This window comes from Macaca nemestrina, chromosome 5 (assembly GCF_043159975.1).
Source record: "Macaca nemestrina isolate mMacNem1 chromosome 5, mMacNem.hap1, whole genome shotgun sequence".
Lineage (NCBI taxonomy): Eukaryota > Metazoa > Chordata > Mammalia > Primates > Cercopithecidae > Macaca > Macaca nemestrina.
The window spans coordinates 135,946,915-135,959,569 of NC_092129.1; the positions used below are offsets into that span (position 1 = coordinate 135,946,915).

The 12,655-nt window shown below is 42.1% G+C and overlaps 1 protein-coding gene across 4 annotated transcripts in view; it reads left to right on the top strand.

Annotated features, from left to right (window-relative positions):
- LOC105490920 (phospholipase A2 group VII) overlaps positions 1–12,655 on the top strand; it is a 32,370-nt gene continuing 19,715 nt past the window's right edge. For 2 of the 4 annotated variants that reach the window (XM_011756908.2, XM_011756909.2), the window contains exon 1: positions 848–1,039. The gene's annotated coding sequence lies outside the window, so the exon portion shown is untranslated. Of the gene's footprint in view, positions 153–847; positions 1,040–12,655 lie in introns of those variants that run through there. The other 2 variants (XM_011756910.3, XM_011756907.3) reach the window with 2 other exon arrangements.

Genomic DNA, 12,655 nt, shown 5'->3' on the forward strand with positions numbered 1-12,655 from the left:
TCGGCCCGCAGCCACGGGGACCGCTGCCGGTCAGAGGCTCGCAGTGCTGGCGGCGAGAAGCAGTCGGGTTTGGAGCGCTTGGGTCGTGTTGGTGCGCGGTGGAACGCGCCCAGGGACCCCGGTTCCCGCGAGCGGCTCCGCGCCGCGCCTGGGTGAGGAGGGGTCCCGGGGGCGAGGCGGGAGTGGGAGGAAGGGCACAGTAGCCGCGCTGGAGGCCAGGATCCCGGAGCGGCGACCGGCTGGGGTGGGCTAGCTGAGCCGCACCCGCTCTGCTGGCCGGTCCTGGGCTCACAGTCCCTGCAGCCCTCGGAAACGGCGCTAGGATCCCCGCGGGGAGCGGGGGAGGGTGCCCGGATTCGACACCAGTTCTTCCAAACCTTTTCCCAAAAGGAAAGGAAGCAACTCTAAGAGCTCAGAGCGAGTGGGGAGAATCAGGTCAGGGGAACAGGGAACACACGGAGTTTTCTTTTCTTTTCTTTTTTTGGTGGAGTCTCACTTTGTCACCAGGCTGGAGTGCAGAGGCGCGATCTCGGCTCACTGCAATCTCTGTCTCCCGGGTTCAAGCGATTCTACTGCCTCAGCCTCCGGAGTAGCTGGGACTACTGGCGCGCCCTATCACGCTCGGCTAATTTTTTTGTATTTTTAGTGGAGACGGGGTTTAGCCGTGTTAGCCAGGATGGTCTCGATCTCCTGACCTCGTGATTCGCCCGCCTCTGCCTCTCAAAGTGTTGGGATTACAGGCTTGAGCCACCACGCGCGCTCCGGAGTTTTCTTATCTGTAGCTCTCATACAGGGACAGTCTCTCTCTCTCTCTCTCTCTCTCTCTCTCACACACACACACACACACACACACACCCCACTACACACCTCTCACTCTGCCTCCTCTCTCTCTCTCCCCGCCGCCCCCCCTGCCCCCCGCTCTCTCTCTCATTCTCCTTTTGAGGAGTATTGCGTCTTTTGGAGCCCGGTTATGAGTGACTGCTGTAGGAACAAAACAAAGCACGCTTTGTTCTGCCTGGAGCATCCTTCTGCTGGCCAGGTAAGATCACAGCTGTTTCACCAAGTCAAGGGAGAGGCTCATTTTCAAAACATTAAGCAAAATCAGAAAACAGGGAACACTGTCTTCCTCCTCATCTCTTGGAGCTTGTAAGAGAAATTTCTGTCACCGAAAACGAAAAGTTCGGGCTTTTATTCATGCCTGTGGTTCTTGGGATTGCTGCAGGGGTGATGAGGGAGGAGGAGAGGTGCCTATGGCTCGTAAATGGCAGCTTGCCACCTTTAAAAGGCACACGGATTCAGATTTGGGAGGGATGTGTTAACAAATCAGGCTTGCACAATTTCCTTTGATCCAAATGAGAATGCTGAGCTGGGAGACTGGTATATGGGTAGCAGCTGGAAAATGTAACCCCTGAGGTGTTGGCAATCCCAAGAGGCTCAGCACCAAACCTTGAGCTTACATTGAATTCAGAGATCTGAGCATTAAGCACTGGCCTGATCAAGAAGAAGCAGATGGCCTTCTGGTCACGAGGCACTGGTGAGCTTCCATCACCCAGGCGGATTCCCTCACAGAGGAATTCTGCTGGCCCTGCAGAAAGCCCTGAGACAGCCCACCACCTTGGCATTTTCCAGCAGGCCTGCTTCAGCTCCTTGCACTTGGGCACTGAAAGGGCTTTCCCCTCCCCAGATATTTGTGCAGCAGAAGCTGCTGCTGGCCATGTGGTGATGTCTCAATATCTTTCTTCATTGAACTGCGCCCTTCATACCCCAGGCTGGCACCATAGTCTGTCACTACCTGTACAGCCAGCGAGACTGAAGGAGTCGCAGCGTTAGGAGTGTTGTGAATCTGGTTTGGCCACTCATTTTACAGTTGAGAAATCCCTTCTGAGGTGTGGAAGGGCCTGCTTAGCACTGCAGGACTTTTCCCTCAAACAGAGCCTGGCACAGCTGGGTCCTCATTTCCTCTGCATTGCATCTCTGTGCCCTTTGCACTTTCGTCGCCAGGAACATACATGGGCCTAAACACATTCCCTCACCCTCACCTTTACACATGAATACGATTTTCCACCCTCTTTGAAGCTCTGTCAGCACAGAACATTAAGAAAAGTACTAACTAGGTACCTGAGCAGCTAGAGTGGGAGCACCTGGGAAGGTCAGTTTAGGAGTCCCCTTTATCTTCCTTTTCCTGATACCCAAGAAGATGGCTCTTTTCTGGAAAGGAAGGCGGTTATTAGATTATTTACACTCTGATTCCTCTTAAGCCTAATTTTTTTTTTCAAGATCCATGATAATAAGCCTGACTGATGTCTCAAGACGTTGAGAAATTTCCATAAAATAAAAGCATTGAAGAGAAAGCACTGAGTGAAGAGAAATTGAAGGGGAACATTTAATTCTAAAATCATATTGTTCCAGAATATGATTCTGGGTTCTTACTGCCTTTCTTTACGACGCTAGTCACCTGTTAGACACATTATGTGCCCTCAGTGTCATTTTGCTCAATTTTATGGGCGTGACTCATAACACTTATAGAAACACGCTAATACATACAAATATGTAGGGTTTTTGTTGTTAAAGAAACTTGGCAGTTGAGGAGAAGTAAACAGTCTATTGTAAGAGTAGATGCTCATTGAATTAAGTGGGCTAGTTGATTCCTAGTAGAAATTGTATTCATTCATTCATTTCAAAAAAAATATTTTTTGATCAGATCCTAAGTGCCATGTGCTGAGTACAGAGCAGTTAGTAAGATACATATGCTCTGTGCTCTCATGGTGCTCACATTCTAGAATTGAGGGATGAACAACATGAATTTATATAGTGAGAAGAAAAGCAAGCAGAGTGCTGCAGAATAGTGGGGTGTGTGTGTGTGTGTGTGTGCGAGTATGTGTGTGTTAGACATATGGGAGGTGCCCAGTTTCTTGGATTGGATTGTGAGGAGAGACTTCTCTGCAAGAAGGCCTTGAGATGAAACCTCAGGAAGATGGGCAGACATTCCTGTAGAGGGAACCACAAGCACTAAACGTGCTGGTCCTGGGAACAGGTGTGATGTGTTGGAGGCACTGTTGAAAGGCCATTGTGGCTGGAGTTAGGTGAGGGAGAAGGAGAGTTGGAGGAGTGAGCTTTAGGGGCCGGAGCCAGATCAGGAAGAGCCTCATAGGCCAAGGGAAACATTTGGATTTTACTCTAAGTACAAAGAGAAGCCAAAAGAGAGTTTGAAGCAGGGGTGTGACATAATTGATTTACATTATAAAGAGATGACTCTGGGTGCTGTGTGGAGAGTGGATTATAGGGGAAGGAGAGGGGACAGGAGGACAGCGGCGAGTTTACTGATGGAGGGTGGTAGCAGTAGATGGGCATAGGCTATTTTTTATACTTACAGTGGGAAGTTAATGTTTCTCTGTCTCAAATTTCCCATCTACAAAATGGGAATGACATTGCTATACCTGGTCCACTTGTAAAAGCTAATAAACAAATGAATATGCCCTGAAGTGTAGTGTAACACATTATTACCATTATTATTTGCTAATATTGTATTACTTTGAATTCCCTGTGCTTTATTTTAAAATTTGTTTTAATAAATTTCGATGTCTTATTATATTCTTTTCAATAAACCTAATTTATTATACATAAAAGTATTTTTCTCTGTTCAGAGAATTGGAAACTCTTAACTGAGAGTTATCAATAAAAACAAGTCATCACAGAATGTAGGGAAATTATTGCTAAAATAATAGCTGGCTTAATTTCAAAAGTTGAATATGCTCAGATGAAAATTCAAAAATGGAATAATTAAAGCTGGGAATGGGAAAAAAATATTTTGGACCGATTTGCCTTTGTCCTGGCTATGGCCATGCAGATATCTGTGAGTGCAAAGATTTGTAGATAACTGAAAATATCTGTATGGCAGCAGAATTTCTGGAGAAGGCTTGGACCAGAGTTGAGTAGGGTTGTTTCCCTTAGTGAAGCATTCCTCAGAAGAAGCTCTTGAATTTTCTCTCGTTGATAACTAAGTTTTAGAGAGTCAGGAAGTTTTAAAGTTGTTTATCAACTAGGATAGCGATGTTTTTCACAGAGACAGGACAACCAACTGCCACAATGAGGCAACTCTGTTTCTCTTTCCTGACTCACTTTGATGTGCAAGTCACTAGAAGGAGATATGCCTGCTTAAAGGAAACCAAGCCCTTCCTCGTTTATATTGTGGGCAGTGGAAATGTCAGCTCATGACTTAATAGTCCCTAGGTCATGTTAACTTGCCAGATCCCCTTAATTATTTATTGGTCAGTGTGTCTGAATTTCAGCTCTAAGTGGCTAGTCTGGTGATTCGAATTGCAGACAAAATGTGATAGTAATTCTGGGAGCTGTATGATTTATCTCTTGCCATATCTACCACCATATTTCTCTTAGGACTCGGGAGTGGGGGTGTTTGGGTATCTTAAAGGGAGAAGTTACATCTCTCCTTGAAGCCAGAAATCTATTTGTTTCACTCATGTTTTGAAATGTTGAATTAGTTGCTCCTTTAAAAATCAGTGGAAATTACATACAAATGTAATTTTCCAGCTTTTCTTGGAAACAATCAGATCATCTAGTGACATGGAGCTGCCATTCCTACATGGAAGCAATTAACTGGAATAGAGTGGTAGTTGCCTTCTTTGGATGATCCAGCTTGCCACAGTCCACGCCAGTCCTTATGCTATTGCATGGACCTGTTTGATTCATTTAAATTACCTGTCTGGCCCTTGTAGACTTTTGATTTTTAACTTCAGGTTTAGGGCAATCAAGTGCGGCCTGTCTGTTACACTTTCACCCTCATCTAATGCAGGAATCTATATTCCAGTACCCCTGCTGGTAGTCCCCAGACCTGTACTTTAACTGCTCCTCTGATAAAGAAGATAATGCTAATTGTTGAAAAGCTCCTGTTGATGGAACTGTACAGTCTGGGCCCACATAGAACATGTTTAGGACCCTTGCACAGGACTGTGGCTGTCACATGCCATCTTGGTTTTCCCCATTAAAAGTAAATATTCCTCATTCCTTCAATAGCTCCTCATGTGACTTGCTGCCTTGTTCCCTCATCATTCTGGTTATTTTTGGGTTATTGTCCCTTGGCCTGAACCTTTATTTCTTAAAATCCTTAAAGCCCCACCAATTCAATAAGATGTGGTCTAACTGGTGCAGAATGCAGTGGGAGGGTGGCCTCCCTTTCTCTATGATGTTATACTTTTGTCATGCACCTGAAGATGTCTTTAGATTTTTCTTGGCCAATCTATTGCGTTTTTAAATTTACTTTCAGGGCTTATTTTCCAGTTAGATTGTTCCTGACAGTTTACAGGAGAACTGTTCGATGTACAGCTTGAGAGCAATTGTTTTCAGCTGAGGATGATTTCTGCCCCCACTCCAGGGGACATTTGGCAATGTCTGGAGACGTAATATTTAGTTGCCACAACTGGGATGTGCTATTGGTATCTAGTGGGTAGAGGCCAGGGATGCTGCTAAACACCCTGCAATGCACAGGACAGCCCCACAACCGAGACTTATCAGCCCTAAGTGTCAATATTGCTGAGCTTAAGAATCCCTACTTTATAGTCAAAGTCTAGGTTCAGATCCTGGTTTAGCTACTTCCTATCCTTGTGAACTTGGGCATGTTATTCAACCTCTTTGTCTTCATTTTCTCATCTGTATGTTGAAGAACTCTGAGGACTAAATGACTTCATTTATATGAAATGCTTAGAAGGGTACCTGTCACAGAGTAAGTCATCATTATTAATAACTGCCATACAAACACGATCTTATTTTTCTACCACATTTTATTCATTTTGGTGTGTACATATGACGTCAGATAAGTGGGTGGGTAAAGTTTGAGGGAAAGCACTTCATTTCTAATCTTGCCTATGGGATGGGCACTGATGCATTTGGATGTTTTAGGGAGCTAACAGCTCTTCTCAGAACTGCCTTCCCTCTATGGCCTTCATTATCATTTTTCCAGCTTCTTTTAGTATTTTCCTCTGTATTGGGGCATATATGTCAGTTTAATACTGCATCTTCCTGGAGAACATGGACACTGAGTTCCTTTAGCAGGAGAGGATCTGTGCCTGTTGCTTGTACATCCTGTTTCCGGTGTGCCTCAGGCTCCTCCACACTGCAGTCACTGTGGCTTGCACCTGCACAACAGACTCCTGGGGCTGAGGAGCAATTGGTAGACTTCAGATAATAATAATAGCATTCCTCCAAGGGCTCACATCCCCATAGCAACCTCACTATCAGGGTTCCCCTTTGACAGATGAGGAGAGAAAAGCAGAAAGTAGGTAAGAACTTAACTGCGGCTACCAAACTAGTAAGTAGCAGATTCAAGATTCAAACCTTGGCAGCCAGAAACTGGAGCTAGATTTCTAAACCACTTTATTATTCTGACACAGGTAAGTTTTCTCAAGAAGTATACCCATGGCCTTAACCTGACCATCATGTAGCCATTTATGCATACAACACTCAAGAGATCCAGTTACTCTTACTATTGTGAGTAATATTGCATACATGGGGTGTATGTATTTGTGTATATATATATGTTTATTATTCTTTCACTGTGTTTCACTTTTTAAGGGCAGGGGTTGATTGTGACTTTCATTTTTCATGATGCAAGGAGCTCTGATCCTTTAAGGAGAAGCCACAGTTACTCTAGAAAAATCATTCTTCTGAAGCTTTAAACTCGTTGTAAGACTATAGAGAATATAATAGCTGAGGTCATAGTGCCAGGTTGGCCTATCTAGGCAGGCAGGTTGGGGGACTGAGTCTGAGAGTAAGATCAGGAACTTTCAGTATAACAGCAAGCTGCACAGTGATCTTAGACACCTTTTACCTTTTATGACCATTAAGCCATATAGAACACCAAACATTTGGACATTTGCACATGGGATGCAGATTAGTTCCCATTTCCAAAATTGTGAGTAGAATCAACTAAGTATATGGTTACTTGCAGGTTTTCAGTACAGTACTTGTACTTATAAATGGCTGTGTTATTAAACTACTTCCACAATAGGGAACTGTTTCTTATTTTGCTCTTTTGACCCTACTTCTTTTTGTAGGTTGTGAAATGATTATGCAAGAGTTGTGGCTACTGTCCCCAAAATAAGAGGCTTTTGACACTTCTGCAGAAGTCACTTGAGTGCTACACATTTGAGATAACGTCCAGGTTAAGTTTTGATTCCATTAGCCAATATGGTGGAGAGAAAATAATAGAGTAGATACTATCTTTTCTCTTTCTTGGTTTCAAATTAGCAAGTATTGAGTAGGAAATTTTTTGCAGATACTTTTAAAGAGAATCATATATCTTAGATAAAGATGGGACCTGAGAGTTCAACCACACTCATCCCTTTTTCAGCATCCCTGGCAGGGAGTTATTTAGCAGTGTCTGAGTTCTCATGACAGGGAACTCCACACTGTGAGGTAGACATCACAAATTACTTAATTATCAAAATGTTCTTCCTTTTATTTCTCATGCATCTGCCTCCCTAGAATGAAATATTTCTTCCTTATTAAACAAGAATAGAGTTGCCCCAGCATTTTCTTAGATCAGGGTTTCTCAACCTCAGCATTATTGAAATTTTGAGATTCCTCTATGTTGTAGGGCTGTCCTGTGCACTGCAGGATGCTTAACGGCATCCCTAACTGCTACTCACTAGATGCCAGTAGCAGCCCCCTCCTGGTTGTGGCAACCAAAAATATCTCCAGACATTAATAAGTGTCTTCTTGGGGGGCAAAACCGCTTTAGATGAGAGACACTGTTGTAATGTTCTAGCTGCATTCTCCAGCCTTCATCCTATTGTAAAATATCCAAAGAAGATTTTATCTTCTTCAGCAATCATTTGGTCTAATAATGGGTCCGTTTTGAGGTATTTAAGCCACTTTCTTTGACTTTAGTTGAAACTGAATTGGGTTATTATTTGCTCTTTGTCTCATTCGGTTACTTTATATGCTCCATATTTGTTTTCTATTGCTGCTATAAAAATTTTCCGCAAATTAATCACTTAAAGCAACACAATTTATTATCTCATGGTTCTGAAAGTCAGAAGTCTGACATGGCCTTAATAGGCTAAAATAAAAGGTTGAGTGAAACTTCAGAGGTCAGCAAGGCTGTGTTGCTTTCTTGAGGCTCTAGAGGTCTCCTTACCTTTCCAAGATTCTAGAGGCCATCCACATGTCATAGCTCATGCTGGCTTCCTTCATTTTCAAAGCCTGCCATGGTAGGTTAAGTTCTCACATCACATCATTTGGACCTCTTCTTCTGCCATCCTCTTATACTTTTAAGGACTCTTGTGATTACATTGGGCCAGATAATCCATGATAATCTCCCTATTTTAAGGTCAACTGATTAACATTAATTCCATCTGCATCTTAATTCTTTTTTGCTATGGAATGTAACATATTCGCATGTTCTGGGGTTTAGAATATGGACATTTGGGTGGGAGTGCATTGTTCAGCCTGTCACATGCCCCCATTCCAAAGGTCAATCAGGAAGAATTTGGAGAGTACTGATACTTAACAAATGAGCATTTTCTTTTCTGACTCTTTACCAATAACACAAGAGTTAAGGCCTGCCTGCCCTAATCTCTTGCCAGGACTGGGTTTTACTTGGATGGTTTATTTGTCAGCTCTTCACGGAGATTCCAGACTTGAGATTGGACATTTTACCTGTTGTTTTGGTTTGTCTTCTGTTTTGAAAAGGGAAATGATGCCTGATGAGAATTTAACAGTGACAAATAGGGGAAATAAGGATTTGTGGCAGTTATGGTTGTGTATGGAGACTGCAACTGAGATCTGAAGAACAGGTAGGGAACTGTGGTTTCAGTGGGAGAAATGAAGTCTACGGGAGAGAGCAGAAAGGTGGAATCCATTTAAATGGAATGTATTATCTGAGTGCTCATTGAAAGTCTTCTTGATTGCCAGGATGATATTTTATCTAGTGGTCAAGGTGCCAAATTGAAGATAATTATTTTCAGGCCTTACTATTTGAAGAAAATTATTGATTTTTAAAGTGAACATTCCCATTGATTTAGAATGTTGGACAAGAGAAAAGTAGGAAAAGCTTGAAAAAATTACCTTTAGTTTCTAACTATACAAGACTCTCCAAAGAAGATAAACTTGGCAAACATTTGTTATTTTTTGTATTTGTTTTTCTTCCTCCTCATCCCCCTCCTCTTCTTCTTCTTTCTCTTCCTCCTCCTCCTCCTCCCTCTTCTTCTTTTTCATGTATCTGGGATCATGGATAATTTTCTTAATTCTCTACATGGCGTTTTACTTGATATTAAACATAAACACTCTTCATGATCATAAAAATGCTTTTTAAATGTCCTTTAAAAATTATTTATTAGTAAACATTTTATACTAAAAAATGGGGAAAACACCCATAAGTTCATAACCCCTTTTTATATATTTTTTACTATGAAGTTTTAAATGGTAATTTTATATATATTTTTTCAATTAAAATTGCATTGTAAATAGTTAATTTTGTGACTATCATGTCAATAACTGAATAAAAATCCCATTGATTATATCGTCTGATATTTGTAGGGTTTTCATTGTAAGTATATATATGTGTATGTGTTAGCTCTTACAGAGTTGGAATAAACATTGCAGGTCATCAAGGTTTCAGAGTTTTATTTTCCTGTGTATAAGATATTTTTGTGCTAATCTCAGGGATTTAATTAAAAGGTCAGTTAAGGGTGTGGACAATTTAAGTCTTGCCAAATTGCCTTCCTGAAATCAGTGTTTCCACTTACAAGTCCACTGGCATTGCTGACTTGCTTTGGTAAACTTTGCAGTCTTAAAACGTAAGTCCTGTGTTCCTAGATTTCTGGCCTACTAGTTATTGATCTGTTTGACCAGTTACATGTTTCTCAAAGAAAATTTTGACCGGATGCGGTGGCTCACGCCTGTAATCCCAGCACTTTGAGAGGTAGAGGTGAGTGGATCACCTGAGGTCAGGAGTTCATGAGCCGCCTGGCCAACATAGAGAAACCCCGTCTCTACTAAAAATACAAAAATTAGCCAGGCATGGTGGCAGGTGCCCGTAATCCCAACTACTCAGAAGGCTGAGGCAGGAGAATCCCTTGAACCTGGAAGGCGGAAGTTGCAGTGAGCTGAGGTGGTGCTATTGCATTCCAGCCTAGCTGACAGAGTGAGACTCCATCTCCAAAAAAAAAAAAAGGAAAAAAATTTTGTATTTTTGTATTGACCAGTGATTGTGGTTATGGTAATAGATTTTCATGCAATGTGATGATGAAGGCTGCTGTACCAAGGGTTTTAGTGTAGTCCCTTTGGATTCTCTAGTTCTAAAAGAATGTCTAAAGTTATCATTAGGCTTTTCAGGGTCCTGGTTCTTAAATATAAAAACATTTCTAGCTAACTGATATCCCGTGGTTGAGAAAAAGGCACTTACCTGTGTAAAGAGAACTTTAAAAGTGAAAAGACTTTTTGTGAATTATTCCTGTGTGTTCATATTCAGAAGTCTCTCTGTGATTATTACATGTTAATATGGTTCCTGGCTCATAACTCCCGCAGCCCTTGCTAGAGTCTTTTGTTATAATATTGGAGTGTTTTAGGCCTCAGGAGCAGATCTCAGAAAGCAGAATCTTTCTCTCTGACCTTTTCCTGCCTTCCTTTCACCTGCCCAAGGCAGGACTCTAACCTGATTGTAGGTTATGAGACCCTCATTCCAGGAAGGGTCCTCTTACCCTGGAGGATGGAATGCTGCAGAGAGACCAAGGATAATCTGAACAGACAGGCCTTGCTGGGTTTCCCCTGTGAGTCTATTAGCATTAGAGCTTACCCTTATTGTCCAGTCATATTTCCACACAGCTGTTCATACTTTGTTGAACCTATGCATAAAAATAGACAGTTTCCCCTGTATCTTTGGGTTTTCATTCTGAAGGCTCCTTGTGAATACATATTAGATAAATAATCTGCCTTTTACAAGTTGAGTTTTCAGTGAACCTTCAGAGGTCCAAGGGCAATGCCACCCGTGGCCCCCTTGACCCCTGCAGTGTGCATGTATTCAAGCCTAGAAATGCGTCTGGAAAAAAATCTGTTAGCAAGTCATTATTTGTGAAGAGACAACTCAATTTACCTTTTCCTGTTATGTTTGGAGTTTTGAAATCATCTATTAACTTTATAATAAAATTAAATATAATACTGAAATAAGATAAAATAAAATCAACCAAAATTATAAATAATCTTATAGAGTTACACTATATATACTTTTTTTTCTGATCAAAAGAAAGATGTTGAATAAGGAAATACAGTCCCTCTGCAAGTAGTTTAAGAAGTTTTGACCGGGCGTGGCGGCTCACGCCTGTAATCACAGCACTTTGGGAGGCCGAGGAGAGCAGATCATGTGGTCAGGAGATCGAGCCCATCCTGGCCAACATGGTGAAACCCCGTCTCTACTAAAAATACAAAAATTAGCCGGGCATAGTGGTGGGCGCCTGTAGTCCCAGCTACTCTGGAGGCTGAGGCAGGAGAATTGCTTGAACCCAGGAGGTGGAAGTTGCAGTGAGCCGAGATCACACCACTGAACTCCAGCCTGGTGACAGAGTGAGACTCTGTCAAAAAAAAAAATGTTTAGAGCTTCAGCAACACATTTCCCAGTGGCCTGTATGGGTGTTTCTAGCCTGTACAATAGGAGCTGCCCTTGCACGAAAGCCCCATCTCTTTGAAATCTTTCTGTCTAAATTTCTGTTGCTCTCTCGGAACTTGCACCATATCATTTAAGAATTATAAAATGCCCCTGTAATTTGCTTTCTTCCTGTATTATATTATTAATATATGCTAGTTTTGTCTCTGAAACACAATTGTAAACTCTCTGAGAGTAGGGATTGTGTCACATTCTCTGGTACTTACCACAATTGTTGCCATAGCAGAGGGCATATAGTATTTGCTTAAGAAATACCCTTTGATTGAATGACTGCAGATCTGACATTCAGGATAGGCCATGCTGTGCTACAGTGAGGCAGTAACAGCTTCACCTGGAAATTTCAGTGCCTTCACACAGCAAAGGTTTATTTCCTATTTGTGAAAGATCATTTGAATTGGCAGGGGCTCTTCTGTGTTTAGTGACTAGGCATCCAGGCTCCTTTCACTTCAAGACTGCACTATGTCAGCACGTGATTTCTAAGTTTGCTGTGTCAGGGAGAGTAAGGCATGAAGGAGATACAGTGACTCTGTTTCAGACCCACTTCTGTTCAAATTTCTGTTTCTCAGGAATGAGTCCTACGGGCCCAGCCCAACCACAGGGGCAGTTAAGAAATGTAGGGACGCACATAGATGTTCAGGGGCACTCATTGTCTGTGCCACACATCTATATTATATCTGCCCACAAAATAGCTATACTAACGAGTGCTTCATTAGTGTCCGTGGGACACCGGATCATTAAACTTGGCGCAGTTTGTATTACTAACCAGATGTGCTAGATTTATTCACTTAGCAGGCATTTATTGAGTGCCTCTGTATACCAGGTACTATTCTAGGTCTTGGGAATACAGCAGGGGGAAAAAATCATAAAAAATCCTGCCACTCACGGAACTAAGTTTTTAGTGGAAGGTGATACACAGCTAACAAATAACATACAAAGCGTGTTTGTTGGTGATAAATATTGGAGAAAAATAAAGTAGGGAGG